The sequence below is a fragment of the Notamacropus eugenii genome, chromosome 4 (assembly GCF_028372415.1).
Source record: "Notamacropus eugenii isolate mMacEug1 chromosome 4, mMacEug1.pri_v2, whole genome shotgun sequence".
In the NCBI taxonomy this organism is placed as follows: domain Eukaryota; kingdom Metazoa; phylum Chordata; class Mammalia; order Diprotodontia; family Macropodidae; genus Notamacropus; species Notamacropus eugenii.
The window spans coordinates 377,558,290-377,576,343 of record NC_092875.1 but is presented as its reverse complement, the minus strand read 5'-3'; the positions used below and the strand labels follow the sequence as shown (position 1 = coordinate 377,576,343).

At 36.1% G+C, this 18,054-nt stretch overlaps 1 pseudogene; it reads left to right on the top strand.

Annotated features, from left to right (window-relative positions):
• LOC140502595 (alpha-enolase-like) overlaps positions 1 to 17,691 on the top strand; it is an 87,179-nt pseudogene extending 69,488 nt beyond the window's left edge.
• Positions 17,692 to 18,054: the final 363 nt, after the last annotated feature.

The window sequence follows — 18,054 nt, the reverse complement described above, 5'->3', positions numbered from 1 at the left end:
GAATCTGCTATTCTCCTGGCTATGCTGAGTCATATGGCAGTTCCTGATTTTGGTGTTTGCCTTCTCCACCACACTGGGGCTCAAGATCTCCTATTAGCTTTCTGAGTTGGAGCTTATTGCTGGCTTGCTGGAGTGTTTCCAGAACTGGACTGCACTCCTCTTTTACCTGAACAAGACAGACTTTTCCTGCTGATCTTCCAAATTTCTTGGGCTAAAACATTGTTTTACCCTGTCTTTTTCCTCATTCTGTTGTTTCAGAATTTGTTTTGGAGTGTTATTTTACAGTTGTTTGGAGATGAATATGGGAGAGTTATGGTGATTTACTGTTCAGTCTAACACCTCAACTCCCAGAAGTTCTTGATTCTAATCAATTCTAACTTTTAAAGAGTTGTTTGCTTTTTTTTTCCCAATTTTTGTGCTTCTTCTTTATGATTCTCTTGTATAACTCTCATTTATATTCATAACTTTTCTTCTACTTCTCTTAAACTCAGTTTTGATCTCTTCTAGGAGGACTTTTGGGGCCTGAGAATAATTTATATTTCTCTTTAAACCTTAGCATGTTGATGATTTCATTTTATTGTCTTTTTCTGAGTTTTTGTTTTCATCTTCCCTGTCATCACAGTAACTTTCTATACTCAAAGCTATTTGTGTGTTAGTTTTTTGGCTTATTTCCCGACTACTTTGTGACTTCTAAAGTTGATCTCTAGTGCTGGGGTACAGGGGGCACTCTTACAGCATTCTTGCATAAATGCACTGGAGTCTCATGACTGACAATCCACCTGCTGCACTGGAATCATTTGGCTTAGTCTAGCTGGGGCCTCCAGGCCTTCCAAGTCTGACTTCTGGCCTGCTGCATTGAGGCTGGGGCCCTCAGATTTGACTTGCTGTGCCACTGACCTGCTGAGCTGGTACTGCAGAGCCTCAATTGCTGATCTCTGCTGGAATTAGGGGACTCCTGCTGGCTTGCCTGGATACCACCTGTGCTGTGCTATGCCCCCATTTTAGCCAAGTGAGATAGACTTCTCCTGTCATTCCAAGTTATCTTGGGTTGGAATTTTTTTCACCCCAGCCTTTTGTGGGTTAACTCCAGAATTCATTTTAATATGTGATTTAAAGATGTTTTGAGGGAAGTTGGGGATAGCTCAGGCAACTTTCTGTTTTTTTCTGCCATATTGAATCCATCGCTCCCCAAATTCCTTTTACACACAAATATGGTGTGTGGTGCTGATATAAACCATGGGGAACAGAAACAGAGAAAGAAAACTATAGGCCAATTTCCTTACTGAATATTTATTGATGCAAAAATTTTAAATAAAATGTTAGCAAGGAGATTACAGAAATTTATCTCAAATATCATAAACCATGATCAGGTGGGATTTATGCCAGGAATGCAGGCCTGGTTGAATATTAGGAAAACTTTGCATCATTGAACATCTCAATAATAAAAACAACAAAACTCATATGGTTATCTAAATAGATGCAGAAAATCTTTTAACATAACATAAAACATTCGTTACAAACATTAGAAAGCATAAGAATAGATGAAACTTTGTTTAAGATGATTAATATTCACTTAAAAGCAATAATAAGCATTATCTATAATGAAGATAAGCTAGAATCTTTCCCAATATGATTAATTTTGGGGCCAAGATGCCCATTATCACCATTATTTTTCAACATTGTACTACAAATGGTAATTATAGGAATCAGAGAAGAAAAAGAAATTGGAAGAATTAGTTTTGTTTCCTCATTGTCTATTCTATCACTCTTTGCAGATGATATAATTTTATAGGGAGCCCTAGAGAATCAACTAAACAATTATTTGAAAGAATTAGCAACTTTAGCAAATTTCTAGGATATAAAAGAAACCCACATAAATCATCATCATTTCTATACATTATCAACAAAGTCAAGCAGCAAGAAGTAGAAGAGAAATTCCATTTATAATAATTGTAGACAATCTCAAACATGAACAAAATCACATAAGATTTTTTTCACACAAATAAAACCAGATCTAAAGAAATGGAAAAATATTAGTTGTTCATGAGAAGGCTAAGCCAATATAATGGAAATGACAATTCAAATCTAAATTAAGTTACTTATTCAGTGTCATAACTGAATTAATAATTCAATTAAATTAACAAATTAAATTAACAATTAATTAAATTAACAATCAAATTAACAAAATTAACTAAACAAAATTGATTGTACAATTAAATTAACATTTAATTAAATTAACTAATCAATTTGTTTAAATTAAATTATTTTAATTAAATTGACAAAAATATATTTTATAGAGCTGGAAAAACTCATAACCAAATTCACCTGGAGGAATAAAAGGTCAAGATTATCAAGAGGATCAATGAAAGAAATGATAAGAAAGGTAGCTTTGCCATACCAAATCTCAAACCATATTTCAAAGCAATAATCATCACAACAATCTGGTACTAGCTAAACATATAGAGTGACGGATTAGTGGTATAGATGTGGTACGCCATACTCAGTAGTAAATTACCATAGTAATCTAGTGTTTGATAAATGAAAAGATCCAAGGTTTTGGGACAATAACTCATTATTTGACAAAACCTGCTAGGAAAACTGAAAAGTAGTTTAGCAGAATTTAGGTTTAAACCAATATCTTATACCATATAGCAAGAAAAACCAAAATGGATAGATAATTTAGACATAAAAGGTGATATCATAAGCAAATGAGGGGACCATGCAATAGTTTACCTGCTAGATCTATGGGGAGCATTTATGACCAAAAAAGAGACAGAGACCGTTACAGGATGTAAAATGGATAATTTTAATTACACTAAATTAAAAATGGTTTCACAAACAAAGTCAATGCAGCCAAGGTTAGAATAAAATGGAAAACTGTGATAAAGTTTTTATAGCAAGTATCTATTATAGCCTCATTTCTCAAATGTATAAAGAACTGAACTGAATTTATAAGAACACAAGTCATTCCCCAGTTGACAAAAGGTAAAAGATTATGAATAGGAAGTTTTAAGATGAATAAATTAAAGTTATCTATTGTCATATGAAAAATGTTCTGAATCACTATTAAGAGATATGCAATTTAAAATAATTCTAAAGAACCATCTCATGTCTATTAGATTGGCTAATATGAAAGAAAAGGAATATGATAATTGTTGAAAGGATATGGGAATTTTTTTTAATGGTAAAGGACTTATATGTACAAAATATTTAAATAGGTCTTTTGGAAGGGCAAATAATTGGAAGTTGAGGGGAATGGCTGAACAAGTTGTCACATATAATTGTGACAGAATATGAATATGCTATAAAAAATAATGAGCAAGATGCTTTCAGAAAAATACTGACTTACATGAACTGACACAAAGTGAAGTGAGCAGAACCAGGAAAATATTGTATACTTCAACAAAAATATTGTATGAGATCAACTGTGAATGACTTAGCTATTCTCAGCAATACAATAGTCCAAGACAATTCTAGACTTATGATTAAAAATAGTATCCAGCTCCAGAAAAAGAACTGATGGATCTGAATGAAGCTTGATACATACTTTTTGATAACTTTCTTCATTTTTCTTGCATGTGTTTTTTTGGGGGTCTTTTTTTTTTTTTTCACTATATGGCTAATATGGTGTAATGACAAGTAAAATAGGATCTTCTGCCAGTTTGGTTTTACTAAAAGTGCCTCTGATTGAACAAAGTGATTAAGGAGGATCTTTCCTCCCCATTGATGGGCCTGTGCATTGTGGGAAGCTTGATTTGGGGAACTGTTTTGTAGGAGGGTCCCAAGTACCATTTGTTTTTTTCTGTTGAGGCACTGGGTCACAAGGTTATGCCCTTTGGCTCTAAAAAGTGTATAAATACTATGAGGGTGAGGTTTTACTTTGGGGTTTACTAACTAGAAGTGTTTCTTTGGCCAGAGAGACTCCAGCTAAAACCTAGAAGTTGATGCTTCCCTCTTTGGTAACTGTGTATATATGTAATGTTCAGACATTTTGGAAGCATGTCTGTTAACTTTTGATTTCTCTACATTTTCTCTGAAATTTTGATCTTGATTTTCTCTGATACCTGTGCTTGATTAAAGTGAGTGCTAATCCCTTGAAAGTCACTTTCCTTTTATGAATACAGATTTAAGAACCTGTTGTAACAGGTCCCCCTGTGTATGTTGGGGTGCTTATTGATACATATGGGAATATGTTTTGTGTGCCTGCACAGATATAAGATAGACCAAATTGCTTGCCTTCTCATTGAGGAGTGTGGGGAAGAATGAGAAGGAGAGAATTTGGAACTCATAATTTTTAAAAAATGAATGTTAAAAGCTTTTATATGTAGTTGAAAAACAATAAACCATTTGAAAAAAAGAAACAAGATAGAATAGGAAATACTGATAGACTGGTTGATGAGAAAGGTAGAAGGAGTCAAGATAATGTTGAGATTACAGAATAAGTTTAAGAGCGGCAAGGCAAAAGAAAACAGTGAAGAATAAGAGATTATAGATAGAGACAGAGGCATTTCACAGTTCTAGATGGATGATGTGATACAATTATGGATAATACTCAGAGCAAAGATATAAACATTATGATGTTTGACTGAACAGTTTTATACATATATATGTCTCTTAGTATGAAGGAAGGGATAAGTGTTGAAAGGAAGGCTTTGAAGACAGGTATTGAACTCCTTGAGAAATCTGTAGATTAGCAAGTGACTGCTTAAGAATATCACAAAAGGCTTTGTCAAATATATCATTCGCCTTACATACTGTAATTCTCCTCTCTAAAATAAGCTTAGTCTGGTGTCAAATTTTCTTTCTATTGTTTACTAAATTTGCATCGATAGCTTTGGTTTTTACATTACCTTCTAAATGTAAACCTTTCCCCTCATCTTTCAAGAGAATCATTCTTTATAATAAAGATTATTTTAAAAGAGGAAGGGAATTTATAATAAATACCAAATATGTAAAAAAAAATAGCATAACATTATATGAATTATTTTACAGACATTATCTTCCACAACTCAAAGAAGTAGGAAGATGTTAATTTTTCTATTCCCTCTTTGGGACCAAGCAAGGCCATTGTACTTTTCCAAGATTCCATTTTGGTTGTTTTGTTCCTTTTTTTTTTTTTTTAAATGTTCATTGTTGTAGTCATCATGTATATTTTTTCCTGGTTCTGTATACATCACTTTGTATTATTTCATATGTTTTCCTATACTTCCTCATATTCATCATGTCTTAGAGCATAATAATCTTCCATTACATCTATATACTAGAAATTATTTAGCCATAATCTAATTGCTAAACATTGACTTTGTTTACAATCCTTTCACATTGCCAAATGTTACTAAAAATATTTTGGTGTATACTGTTCAGTATTTTTGTCATTGGCCTTGAAGTTCACTCATAGTAGTGTAATCTCTGGCTTAAAGGTTATGGACATTTTAGATTCTCTGTATTTCTAATTTGATTGTTTTCTGGAATGTTCAGAATGACTGGTTCTTGCATAACTACACATGTATGACCCATATTGAATTGCTTCCTTTTTCCATGAGAGTGGGTGGGGAGGGAGGAAGTGAGAGAATGTGGAACTAAAAGCTTTAAAAATGAATGCTAAAAATTGTATTTGCATGCAACTGGGAAATAAGTTGTACAGGCAGTGGAGTATAGGAATCTAACTTGTCCTATAGGAAAATAAAGGGGAGGGGGATGTGAGAAGGGGGGGTGTAAAAAGGGAGGGCAGATTGAGGAAAGGGGTGGTTGGGATGCATGCTGTCCTGGGGTAGGAGGAGGGGAGAGATGGGAAGAAAATGTGGAATTCAAAATATTGTGAAAGTTGTAATGGTAATTTAAATGAGCAGATCTTTCCCATTTATTAATAGGCCCATGTGACCCGCTTGTGTCACAAGGAAGTCTGAGTCACATGGAGCCTGTGGTGGGAGGAGCTTACTGAACAAATGGAACAGGAAAGGTGGAACAAGAAGAGGTAGAGCTAGAGCACAGCTGAGAGGAAAATTTGGTCATGAGTCTACTCAGAGCTAGGAAGGATGCAGGAAGCTGGCTAGCATGAATGAAAGTGATTGTGATTTTGTTTAAGACAGTCTGCTTGAGATTTGTTTAATACAGCTGGTTTGTGGGAGGCCTAGCAGGGGGAAAGCTTGGGGATGGTGTTGTTTTTTGCATTGTTATTATGTATAGGTTTTTGTTACTATGATGGATTTGGCTTTCTGGTGTCTGAGTAAATGCTTTGGTTCATTCTGCCATGTGGAGAGTCTGTTGTATTTCTTGATTCAGAATTGTGCCAGGGTATTCATGGCTGCCATAGGTGCTTTGAATATTGCATTGATACTGTAAAAGTGAATGTTTAAAACTGTCAAATAAATTAATTATATTTTTAAAAAAGTTTTCCTGTTTCATAATAAATCCATGACTTCCAGTTGTTACCTTTCTAAGCAGTCTGATAAGCTCCTTGCTCTAGTACATTCATAGTTACACAAAGGTACTACTCCACATAAGCAAACATCTGGGAGGCATAAACCACATCATATGAAAACTGTGTACCAAATTTTTAAGCAATTATGAAATTTCTCAGTCAAGTAATTTGATTGGTACCTTGTCATTTAAGTGGATCTGGTTACCAGAAAATGCTGACAGAGATAAAGGCCCTCCTTTTCTATATACATAGGAAAATCCTAATCATGAGTGGAAAAAACACGGTAAGTATGTGCTTTGGAAATATAATATAAAATGTATGTATGCTCATGGAAGATATGCAAGACAATTTTTAATTCTGGTTTTTCTCAGTCTTCTTTTGGGATTACATACTTGTGACTCTTCATTACTCTTGAACCTATATCTTTTAAAAAGGAAATCATTCTCCTCCATTTACTTCAATATATTCTGTGCATGGTGGTATATATTATACTATTCCCATTTTACCTTATGGAGAAAGAAAGGCTTTATAGGAAGTATCAATTAATCAATCAATCCACCAGCATGCATTCATTAAGGGCTTATTGTGTCCAAGGTATCATATGAATATGAGTGCTCTCAATGGAATATTTAAATGAATTACTTTTCATTCAGAAGCCACAGGTGGTCAATTGCTATGTTGTTTAAAGTTATCATTTTAGATTATATTTAAACTGGATTTTTTCTCCAAGCCTATAAATATATAAACATTGTTTACTGAAATAAAAAAATAGCAATAGTGAAAAAAAACCTTAAATTCAATCAAACAAGTGTTCTTGGGTGTCCTTCCCCCAACAAACACATGACTGGAAAAATCCAAACTGACTGAATTTTTCACTTTCAAACATTATTTGTATCCTGCAGTTATACCCTAAGGATTCCAGCCTTAAAGAAAGCAAAACCAAGAGGAAATTTAAAAATATATATTAAACAGAAAATCGTTATAAGAATATCTAGTTGATTGTAAGTTGTCTTTAAAAGAAAAGTAAAAGAAATTCCATTGCTTGAGTAAATTTAGCCTTGAGAGGACCACATATTAGGAAATGTAATGTAAAGAACAATGTTGGGCTATCAAGAGATAAATGCACAGTATATTTCATTTGGCATTTCTATCATTTCCCTATAATTTTCAAAAAGAAAGAAATATACTTGATAAGCATACAAAATAATTTGTATAATGTGAAAAAAAGGAAATGGATATAAGCTAATCATAGCAATTTATGATAATTTAGGAGATGTCTTATGAGAAAACAAAATCATAGAGAACTGGAATTATAGGAAAAGAAAAATGATATTTGAAGACCTAAATTTTTGTGCAAAAATAGATAGATGAACTTTTCTGTTCTGTTACATTGAAAATAATGCCTCAATAGTGATATTGATCTAAATAAGGACAGATTGAAACAAGTACTACAAAGAAATTACCTAAATGCCCATAATTTATCACTCTAACATCAGTGATTTAAGATTGATAGAGTTCAAGGAAATAACTTTTATTTTCTTTAGTTAACACGTCACAAAGTATTTGGTCTTTTTTTGTATTTCTTCCATAGTTTAGGCAATAGCTACATAGGTCAGGTCAAGTGAACAGGCATTTGTTAAGTTCCTGTTATGGGTCCATAAAGAACTGAGTTAAGCATGAATCAAAGTACAAAGAAAAACAAATGAAAACAAATGAAAATCTTTGCTCTCAAGAAGAATGAAGCAAAATGCTCTCTTTCTAGACAATGCTTTCCTTCCCCTGTTTTGGGATGAGGAGTTTATAAAAAGGGCCTCAGAATCAAGAAAGGGGAAAAGCAGGCAAGGTAAGGAGAAGAGAAAGGAAGTTAGGAGGAAAAGAAAGGAGAAGGAATGGGAAGATAAGAGAGAGGAAAAGAGAGGAGAGGAAAAGGAAAGGAAACTAGAAAGGGGAGGAAGAGGCTGTAAGGGGAAGGAGGGCAATGATATCTTCATTTAATAGACTTATAATAGTCCTTAATTCCTGTCCCCTTCCAAAACCAAACAAAAAACAAACAAACAAACAAAAAAGATTATTCCTACTTATTAATGACTGTCCCCTTCATGAAGAATGTGTCTTATAATAGATTTACTTTTATACATTTCTCTTGTCTCCTAATAGATAGTTACCTCCCTTAGGGCAGAGATAGTTAATTTCCATTATATTCCCCAAACCAAGAACATTACTTTTAATTTATCTTTTAGTCCAGATTAATGCTCTTGTCACTGTTATTTCCAGTATTTGGAAATGCTCCTTCATGGAGGCATATTTGCAATTTATCCCTAACATTGACTGAGTCAATTGAGAAGTATTTATAGGTAGCTACTATATTCTAGTCATTGTTTTATATGTTGGAGATGCAAATATAAAAGTTAGACTCTGCCTTTAAGCTTATCTAAACGACATATAAAGTGGTAGAGCTGGATAGATGGTTTAGGCTAGGTATTGTATGGAATTTTGGTTCAGCAGACTGTTGTACTCATTCAGTAGCTATGGTAGTATTGCTTTACTATTCACACATGCAAATAAAAAAGTAGAAATGGAGAAGAGAAAGGAGAAGGGAACTTTTGCATAGCAGTACGTCAGATGGTAAGATACTTTTCTTACCCAGGGCCTCCCATCTTGGTAGATGTCTGTCCTATAAAGTTGCCTGTAGCACCAAAAGGCTAAATGATTGACTGATGTTCCTACAGCTGCTATGGGAGGAGGAGTGGTTTATTCTGGTTAGATCCTTGAAGCTAGGAAGACTGGGGATCAGTTCCCAACTCTGATGCATAATGGTTATGTGATTGTAGGCAAGTCATTTAATCTCTTAAAGCTCTAGTCAACTCTTTGACACTCTAAATTTCAGAGAAGGTGCTGACCTTCATTGTTAAGGGGAGTTTATCAGACAAGAATTCTCTGTACTAACAAAATCACAAGTCTACTTACTTTCTCACACATTTAGTATGTGGCAGAGGCAGGACTTGAACTTCAGTGTTTCTGACAAGACTGGAATTTGATCTACTGCACATCCTTGTCTATAGTGGGTTGATAATTTTTTGCTGAATTGAATCATACTTCAAATAAATATTGCTAATTAAATTAAAATAATTCAATCTAGATGGCTCTTACTTTAACCACCCCACTCCCACCCTCAAGATTGTGGGTAAGAGCCAATTAAATATCAAGGCATTGAGTCATTTCGAAAGACAGGGGTAAGTACAAAACATATATAAGACCTTCCTAAATTGATGTCAAATAGCATTTAGTTTAGAAGTGAGGTAAAAGAGAAACCCCAGGATAACCATTACATGCACACAATGTCTTTCTAAAATTTAAGATACGACTTAAGATGTTTAGAAATAGAAATGTAACTGTTGTCTCAAAGCCATTCCAATCAAAACTTAATGAACAAATTTTGCCAATGTCCAGTTATATGGCGATATAATCAAAACAAATGGTACTATCATCTAAGTCTATATCAAGGGACTTCAATGGAAAGAGATCACAGATTGAATGGGAAGCTACAGTCAGGATAGTTCCTTGAGATAGGCATGTAGACAAAGCCTTTAAGTGTGAGAAGTGCATTATGATAGTGCTCAAAAATTAGTCTAAACTAATGAAATACATAATTCTCACAAATAGTTTTGTCCTTGTTTGAGGCATTCAATATATTTTAAAGAAATCATCCTTTTTATATTTGGAGTAGTGAAGTTCTTATATCCTCTTTATCCTTGAAAATAGGGTAAAAGTTTTTAAAAGGATGTTGAGGAGGTTGCCCCTCAAATTCCACTTGAAGTGTAAGTTTCATCACAATAATATATCAGTTTGTTATTTTCAAACAATTTTTGAAGCATCCTGGGTTCTTAACTCTTTTTTTTTCAAATGAAGGAATGCATAAAATTATGGAATATATGTATGTGTGTATGTGTATGTTTATGTGTGTATATGTATACATATATGTATGTGTATGTATGTATAATGTTTATGTAATAACTGACAACTAGGCTTCCTGACTCAACATTCTGAAGAGATGGTCCAACCATTTCTCACAGCTGGCATCATTCAACTTTTATCCAAGTGTAACTCCACCCACAATGTAACCCCACCCTCAGGCAGAAAAAAATAATATAAGATCCCATGGGTCCATGGCTTGGGTACTTTGGTATAAAGTCAGACTTTCTGTATCAATGATACTATTCTAAATTTATGCTCCAGTCACCATTTCCCAGATTTTACTTTGTTTCTTATTACCATTCACCCTGTACCAGCCTTGAACAACCTTTTTAAGTACTAAGTCACTACCTTGTATTACTGTCTCTGGGTCAAATTTTAGTGTACTGTCTGACACCCTGATTTTTAATTGGCCAGGGACTATTTCTATCCATCCTAAGGCCTCATATATTAGTAGTCTCAGTCTAATTAGATTTGTAAATCATAGCATTAGAGTCTCAAAATGTCTCAGAAACCTTTTCATATAATTTCCTTATTTTACAGATGAAGAAACTGAGGATCAGAAAGATTATCTGGTTTCCCAAAGACAAGCAGATCGTAAGAGTGAAAGGCAGGATTTGAACTCAGGTCCTTTGAATCCAAAATGAGAGTTCTTTCCCCTGCATTAAATTGATTCCAGGCTTGTCTGATGATCATGGTCTTGATCCTATGGACATTTTCATACTTTCTAATATCTGAGTCTTGTGCTTTCATTGACATTGTGCCTTTATAGATATCAACTTGTTTTCTTTACTATATTTTTATGGAGAATGCGCCATAGTAGATAATGCCTTTGACTTAGAATCAAGAGAACTGAGTCTGAATCCTGGTTCCAACTCTTGCTAGCTATGTGATGAGGGACAAATTACTTTAGGATAGACCTAGAAGAACCTTATAGATCATTGATTCTAACCCCCTCACTTTACAGAGGAGGTGTGAGTACCAGAAAGATGAGGTGACTTGTTTTGGGTCGAATAGCTAATAAGTAGAAAGATTTGGACCATGTCCTCTTTTTCTTAATCTTGTAACTGTACCAATACATAGTACTTTATATTGTCCCTTCCTTATTCTCAGTTTTCTCATCAATGTGGGTGATACTGCCTACATGCAGATAGATCAGTCACCAAGGACTGATTATGTGGTAACCCCTGTATTGAGGTCTGGAATACAAATATAAGCAAGCAAGGTAGTTCTCAAGAATCTTACATTCTGGTGGAGTCAAAACAAGGACTTGCTTGAACTCTCCCTCACATTCCACCAAGTACCTGTAAAAATGACTCTAAACAAATTCTGGAGCTGCAGAATCCACACAATGATGGAGTGAAGCAAATCTCCAGCTCAAGATAACCTAGAAGGTCAACAGGAAGCATCTATTGTTCTGGGCTCAGAGTGGAGCACAGTCCAGTGTGGGCCACACTGGCACAGTTTCAGGGGGAGTGAATTACTGGCAGTTGTGAAAGTTTCTAGATTTTTCAACCCAAAAATGCCAAGGACAACTTGGAATGTCAGTGGAAAAAACTTGTTGAACCTGTGTGAGAGAGTAGCATGGCCTGGCAGTGGCTGTTTCTGGAGTTCTAGACCAGAAATTGTGGGAGGTTCAAGGAGCTGAAAGTACACTCCCCCACCCCCAATGGAAACAAAGATCTACCTTGACAAAGAGCTCAACATTCAAGTAATTAGCTATGGAAAGGAACAAAAATGTGAAAAAAATCAGACTATAGAATCTTTCTTTAGGGAAAAAAAAGATAAAAACTTACAACATGAAGAAGATAACATAGTAAAGCACCTGCATCCAAAGCCTGCAAGAAAAATATTAATTGGTCCCAGACCATGGAAGAGTTCAAAAAGAATTTTGAAAATCGAGTAAGAGAAGTAGAGGAAAAACTGGGAAGAGAAATGAGAGTAATATAAGAAAATCATGAAAAATGAATCAACTGTTTGATAAAGGGGACCCCAAAAATGCTGAAAGGAGTAACACCTTAAAACACAGACTAACCCAAATGGCAAAAGAGATCCAAAATGCTAAGGATGAGGAGAAGAATACTTTAAAGAGCAGAATTGGCCAAATGGTAAAGGAGGTCCAAAAGCTCACTTAAAAAAATACTTCTTTAAAAATCAGATTGGAGCAGATGGAACCCTTTAAGATGGAACTTTAAGAGAAATCAAGAAATGATGAAACAAAACCAAAAGAATGAAAATAAAAATAGAAGACAATGGGAACTATCTCAATGGAAAAACAACTGACCTGGAAAATAAATCCAGGAGAGACAATTTAATATTATTGGAGTACCTGAAAACCAGGATCACAAAAAAAGAGCCTAGACATCATCTTTCAAGAAATTATCGTGGAAAACTGCCCTGACATTCTAGAATCAAAGGGTAAAATAAATATTAAAAGAATCCACTTATTGCTTCCTAAAAGAAATCCTAAAAATAAAACTTCTAAGAATATTGTAGCCAAATTCCAGAGTTCCCATGTCAAGGAGAAAATATTGCAAGCACCCAGAAAGAAACAATTTGAGTATTATGGAACTATAATCAGAATAGCACAAGATCTAGCAGCTTCTACATTAAGTGATCAGAGGGCTTAGAATATGACATTCCAGAGGTCAAAGGAGACTTCACGGGAAAACATGGTCATTCAGTGAAATAGAGGATTTTGGATTTAATGCTCCCTCTTGGTGTAGGTAGACCCCTCGGCCTCTGTTCTCTGAGCTCAGCAGGGGAAGCCCCATCCAGAAATTCAACATTTCTATTTACAAGATCCAGGCAAGAGAGATCTTTGACTTTCATGGAAACCCTACTGTTGAAGTTGATCTCTATGCTGAAAAAGGTCAGTTCCAACCTGCTGTACCCAGTGGTGCTTCTACTGGTATCCATGAAGTCCTGGAGCTCTGAGACAATGATAAGACCCACTACATGGGGAAAGGTATCTCAAAAGCAGTTGAGCACATCAATAAAACTATTGCCCTGACCCTGATTAGCAAGGAACTGAAGGTTGTAGAGCAAGAGAAGATCGACAAATTGATGATAGAGATGGATGGCACTGAAAATAAATCTAAATTTAGTGCAAATGCCATTTTGGGAGTGTCTCTGACTGTTTGTAAGGCCAGAGCTGCTGAGAAAGGTGTCTCCCTGTACTGTCACATTGCTGACCTTGCAGGCAACGATGAAGTTATCTTGCCTGTTCCAGCCTTCAGTGTGATCAATGGTAGCTCCCATGCTGGTAACAAGTTGGCCATTCAGGAGTTCATGATCCTTCCTGTTGGAGCAGCAAACTTTAAGGAGGCCACGCACATTGGAGCTGAGGTCTACCACAACTTGGAGAGTATAATTAAACAGAAATATGTACAATCAAGATAACACAGGATCTGGCAGCTTCAACATTAAGGGATCGAAGGGCTTGGAGCAGGATATTTCAGAAGTCAAAGGAACTGGGATTGAAGCCAAGAATCACCTACCTAGCATATCTGAATATAATACTTCAAGGGAAAAAATGGACATTCAGTGATAGAGACAAATTTGAAGATTTCATGGCAAGGAAAAGACCAGATCTGTATTCAGAATTTTGACTTCCCAAGACAAGAATCAAGAGAAGCATGAAAAGGTAAACAGGGGGGAAAAAAAGAAAAAGAAAAATCATAAAAGACTCTCTAAAGCTGAACTGTTTACATTACTACATGGAAAGAAAATATTTTTAACTCTTGAATCTTTTCTCAGTATTTGGGTGGTTGGAGAGATTGTACACACACACTCACACACATACACATAGAGAGTTCAGGGTGTGTTATAGCAGAAGAGATGATATCCACATACACACACACACACACAAATAAATAAATTAAATTAAATTAAATTAAAATTAAGGGGTGAGAAAGGAAGTAATGAAATGGGGCAGGCTATAACTCATAAAAGAGATAAGAAAAATCTTATTCAATAGAGGAGATAAGGGAGAAGGGGAGGGGGGGAATAAAGCTACTCTCCCCACATGTGCCTGAAGGAAGGAATAACATGCTCACTAAATTTGATATGAAAATTTATATCACACCACAGGAAAGTAGGAGAGGAGGCAACAAGTGGAGTGAGGGGAATGTTAGAAGGGAGGGCAAATGGAAGAAAGGAGTCACTAGAAATAAACACTTTTGAGAAGAGACAAGGTCAATTGTAGGGGGGAAAACAAGGGGGATAGGGTAGGTCAGAGGGCAATATAATTAGTATTAAACAACATGATTACTATGGAAGTCTTTTGCAAAACAACACATGTTTAGTCTGTATTGACTTGCTTCCCTTCTCAGTGGGGCTGAGGAGGGAGGGGAAGAGGGAGAGAAGTTGGAATTCAAAGTAGTAGAAACAAATGTTGAGAATTTTTACTGCATATAATTGGGAAATAAGAATTACAGGCATAAGGTATGGAAATTTATCTTGCCCTGCAAGAAAAGAAGGAAGATGGGGATAGGACAGGGGTGAGGTGTGATGGAGGGGAGTGGACATTAAGGGAAGGAGCAACCAGAATGCAAGATATTAGGAAGTGAGGGGAATGGGGTGATGGGGAGAAAAATTGGTCATTTTACAAAGTGAGGTAAAAGCAATTAGTACTAAAACAATAGACTGAATTAATTACTGAGAATAAATCATTGACATCTTTAGTTTGGAGAAAAGAATTTCAGTCTAACTTTCCAAGAGAAAGGCAACCTCTGATAAAATTTGGCATTGATGGAAAAGTCAAGGTTTTAATGGTAAACTTGATTTTATGATTGCCATTTAATCAGGAACTAGAACATGTATAGAAAGACATGTAAGCCACTTAAGACTTGCCTAAAAGATGGTCCTTAGCCAAAGTGAAACTATAATCATATTTTAAGCCTGGTTATAGGAACTTGCCATTTTTAGATGCTGTGTCACTAAGTGACTGTTCTTCTGAGTCTCACTCCAGGTATGGGAAGCAAGAAAGGCTATCTGAGCCTCCAGTATGCTCATGATGATGCCAGTATGCTCATGAGATGCTAGTATGAACTGCATAGGTGATCTCAAGGGAAGAGTGGGAGAGCAGCTGTTCAGCATGGGCTGAGCTGGGATTCTCAGGACTCAATTTCCCCAGTGACACCTGGCAGACTTTAAGCCTGACTGAATGCAAGTGGACAATCTGCTCCTGGCTGGAACAGACATGAAGCTGGGGAGATATTGTTTCCCTGCAATGTCCCTACTCTTGGTGGCAATTCCCTATAGTCAAAAGGTTTGTAAGCTTAATACCAGATCTATTCAATTATAGATCATGGGTAGAGGAACATTCGAGGCTGCCTAAAATTAAGCTATTAGGCATAGGACTTTAGACCAACAACATTAAGTTAGAGTCTTTTCATTCTTAGTAATACTGAGGAGACAATTGGATCAAGAGATTGTGAAGTTAGCAACATAAATATTATCTGTGTCTCAGTTGGCTTATGTTTAAAAAAAATTCTTTTGTGGTCTATGTTGTAAATGCTTTAAAAAGATGTATCACCTGATCAAAAGTTTGAATTGCTTTATCTGTTATAAACTATGTTAAAAATAAATTAAAAAAAAAAAGAAATATGGACAAGATGCCACCAATATAGGGGATGAGGGTGGCTTTACTCCTAACATCCTGGAGAAGCTCTGGACCTGCTAAAGGATGCTATTGGTAAGGCTGGCTATTCTGATAAGGTTGTAATTGGCATGGGTGTTGCTGCCTCTGAATTCTTCTGATCTGGGAAATATGACTTAGACTTCAAGTCTCCTGATGATTCCAGCAGATACATCTCCCCTTCTGAGCTTGGGGACCTCTACAAGCATTTCATCAAGGATTATCCAGTGGTGTCTACTGAAGATCCCTTTGACCAGGATGATTGGGAAGCTTGGAAAAATTTCACTGCTACTGTCAGTATCCAGGTGGTAGGAGATGATTTCACAGTGACCAATCCCAAGCGAATTGAAAAGGCTGTGAATGAGAAGGCCTGCAATTGCCTCCTACTCAAAGTGAACCAGATTGGCTCCGTGACTGAATCTCTCCAGGCATGCAAGCTGGCCCAATCCAATGGGTGGGGAGTAATGGTTTCCCATTGTTCTGGGGCGACTGAAAATACCTTCATTGCAAGCCTGGTAGTGGGTCTCTGTACTGGGCAGATCAAGACTGGTGCCCCCTGCCAATCTGAGCATCTGGCCAAGTAAAACCAGCTTCTCAGAACTGAGGAAGAGCTGGGCAGCAAGGCTAAATTTGTTGGAAGGAACTTCAGAAACCTTCGGGCCAAGTAAGCTCTTTGGCTAGGAGGCTCTGTGGCTAAGAGCTCACAGGTGCCAGTCACCTCTATAGAAGTCTGCTCCTGTCCTAACAATGGGCAGCACCAAGTACTATACTAGTCTTGTTTTGGGGGCAGGGGCCTCTGCTGCTTAACTTCCCTCTCCCTTCAACCTTTCTGTGATATTCTCATTGCTTCTTTAGAACTGTCTTATACCAGAGACTATCTGATCTTCTGGCTCTCTATCAGAAGACCCTTTGTCATCTTGTGACTGGGATAGATTGACCTGTTCTCACCCTCAACCTTGGTGTTGATGTGTGGAGTCATGTACTTGCGATACAGCTTGATGAGCCCACAGGCCAAATCCTTAGTGGCTTCTATGTGCAGAATAAAAGTATTCAGTAACCCACTGGGGGAAAAAAAGAAATAGAGGATTTTCAAGCATTCTTGATGAAAAGACCAGAGGTAAATAGAAAATTTGACTTCCAAATCCAAGAATCAGGAGACACATGAAAAGGTAAACAGGAAAGAGAAATCATAAGGGACTTACTAAAGTTGAACTGTTTACATTCCTACATGGAAATATAATTTGTAACCCTTGAGAGTTCTGTCAGTATTAGGGTAATTGGAGGGATTTTTCATATATAAAGATAGATAGATGATAGATGGATAGATAGATAGATAGATAGATAGATAGATAGATAGATAGATAGATAGATAGATAGATAGATAGATCTATAGATAGACAGCACAGGGTGAGTTGAATAGGAAGGAATAATATTTTAAAAAATTAAATTAAGGGTTGAGAGGAGTATATTGAGAAGAGAAAGGGAGAAATAGAATGGGGTAAATTATCTGTCATAAATATGAGGCAAGAAAAAGCTTTTCCAATGAAGGCAAAGAAGGGGGAAGTGAGAGGGAAAGAGTGAACCTTACTTTCATTGGATTTGGCTTAAGGCGGTAATAACAATCACACTCAATTGGGCATGAAATTCTATTTTACTCTACAGGAAAGCAGGGGGAAAGGATAACCTGGGTGGGGGGGAAGGGAATGATGAAAGGAAGAGCAATGAGAGGAGGGGTAATTAGAAGTAAACACTTTTGAGGAGGGACAGGGTCAAAAGAGAGAATAAAATAAATGGGGCCAGGATAGGATGGAATTAGTCTTTCACAACGTAAATATTATGCATAACTACACATGCATAACCTGTATTGAATTGCTTGCCTTTTCAATTAGAGTGAGTGGGGAGGGAGGGAAAGAAATTGGAACTCAAAGTTTTAAAAACAAATGTTAAAAATTGTTTTAACATGCAACTAGGAAATAAGACATATAGGCAATGAGTTATAGAAATCTATCTCGCCCTACAA